This window comes from Phalaenopsis equestris, unplaced genomic scaffold, assembly GCF_001263595.1.
Source record: "Phalaenopsis equestris unplaced genomic scaffold, ASM126359v1 Scaffold217343, whole genome shotgun sequence".
NCBI lineage: Eukaryota > Viridiplantae > Streptophyta > Magnoliopsida > Asparagales > Orchidaceae > Phalaenopsis > Phalaenopsis equestris.
In genome coordinates this window covers 128,898-131,215 of record NW_018235871.1, presented here as the reverse complement: position 1 = coordinate 131,215, position 2,318 = coordinate 128,898, and positions in this window count along the sequence as shown.

The window sequence follows — 2,318 nt, the reverse complement described above, 5'->3', positions numbered from 1 at the left end:
TAGGAATTTTTGGGATTTTGAGCCCAAGAGGGGCATTTTGGTAATTAGGGGGTGTTTTAGGGGTAAAAGGCCAAGATGGGTATTTTGGTAGAGTTGAGGTACCAATCATCACCAATAAGCTATGGACCAATGGAAACCCTATTTTGGGTCCTCTATGTAGTGGTTCTAGCCAGACCATAGCCCTAGGGCTAGTAGGTTTAAAGGACCATCTACATGAGTATCCCAAAAGATCAAGGGATCTAGGCTAGAAATTTGAGTTCAGGGTTGTGAGCGATTGTGGGTTCAGATTAGTGTAGTGAGTGCCTTAGCTCCAGACCAACACCCAGGGTTAACCTTAAGGTCTAGCAATCCTAAGGGTGACTCATCTTGAGTTTCCCCCACAGTGACCCAACCTACTAAGTGTTAGAGGTTGAGACCAACATGTGGAACTTCAAGTTGAGTAGAGAAGAGTTTGGAATTTTTAATGGTGAGGGTTCCATGTCTAGTTTTGCTAAGAATAGTCAATGGAAAGTCCTATTGAAAAGTCCTATGGCTAGACCTTAGGCTACTAAAGAGGAAAAACTAAACCTCAACAAAAAATGAGATCAACAAATCAACAAGAACACCTCTGGAATTACCTTTTAGTTACTTTTCGCCTTGTTCACAAAAGCTAATTCAACAGGTATATTTGCCAACAGACCCGGAAGTATGCATTACATCTATTTGAAAAATTGTGGAATGTTAGAAGTTAAACTCTCAATTCAAAAGAAGGTCCGAGAATTGAAATCAAGGAGTAGGGACAGGGACACTCGCTAGGGATTGGAGAGTGAATTTTGAGTTATAAAATTTTAGGTATTTATAAAGGATGGGAATCAGTATGTAAGTGCTGACCCCGAGGTGGGAATTGAAATTTGGGTATCAGTCCCAAAATAAGAATCAGATGCCATAATCCATTTATGGTGGTCTTAAAACTGATTTCAAAAGATGAAAATAGGATGCCTTGAATTAATCGAAGTGCTTATTCCCTCAACCTCGAGAATATCATTGAATTTGATTTGAAAGATTGCGATAGGAGGGGTTCCTAAAACAACGCGGAATCAGATATAAAATCTTCAACTTCTAGAATTTGATTTGAAAGATTGCAATAGGATGAGAGCCTAAAGCAACGCGGAATTGGATGTAGAATCCTCAACCTCTAAAATTTGATTTGAAAGATTGCAATAGGATGAGAACCTAAAACAACTGTGAATCCTCAACCTCTAGAATTTGATTTGAAAGATTGCAATAGGATGAGAACCTAAAGCAACGCGGAATCAGATGTAGAATCCTCAACCTCTAGTATATCGTAGGATTTGATTTGGAAGATTGCAATAAGAGGAGCTCCTAAAGCAACGCGGCATCGAATATGAAATCTTCAACCTCTAGAATTTGATTTGAAAGAATGCAATAGAATGAGAACCTAAAGCAACGTAGAATCGGATGTGAATCCTCAACCTCTAGAATTTGATTTGAAAGATTGCAATAGGATGAGAACCTAAAGCAAAGGGAAATCGGTTGTGGAATCCTCAACCTCTAGAATTTGATTTGAAAGATTGCAATAGGATGAGAAAAGCAACGCGGAATCAGATGTAAAATCCTCAACCTCTAGAATTTGATTTGAAAGATTGCGATAGGATGGGCTCCTAAAGCAACGCAGAATCGGATGTAAAATCCCCAACCTCTAAAATTTGATTTGAAAGATTGTGATAGGATGAGCTCCTAAAGCAACGCAGAATCGGATGTAAAATCCTAAAACTCTAATATATTGTAGGATTTGATTTGGAAGATTGCAATAGGAGGAGCTCCTAAAGAAACGTGGTATCGAATATGAAATCTTCAACCTCTAGAATTTGATTTGAGAGATTGCAATAGGATGAGAACCTAAAGCAACGCGGAATCGGATGTGAATCCTCAACCTCTAGAATTTGATTTGAAAGATTGCAATAGGATGAGAACCTAAAGCAACGCGGAATCGGATATGGAATCCTCAACTTCTAGAATTAGATTTGAAAGATTGCGATAGGATGAGCTCCTAAAGCAACGCGGAATCATATGTAAAATCCTCAACCTTTAGATCAACATTTAGAATTTGACTTGAAAGATTACAATAGGATGAGCTCCTGAGGCAACGCGGAATCGGATGAGAAATAAAAATCTTCAACCGCTAGAATATTGATTTGAAAGATCGCAATAGGATGAGAACCTAAAGCAACGCAGAATCAACGAAATCGAATATAAAATCCTTAACCTCTAGATTTGATTTGAAAGATTGCAATAGGATGAGCTTCTAAAGCAACGCA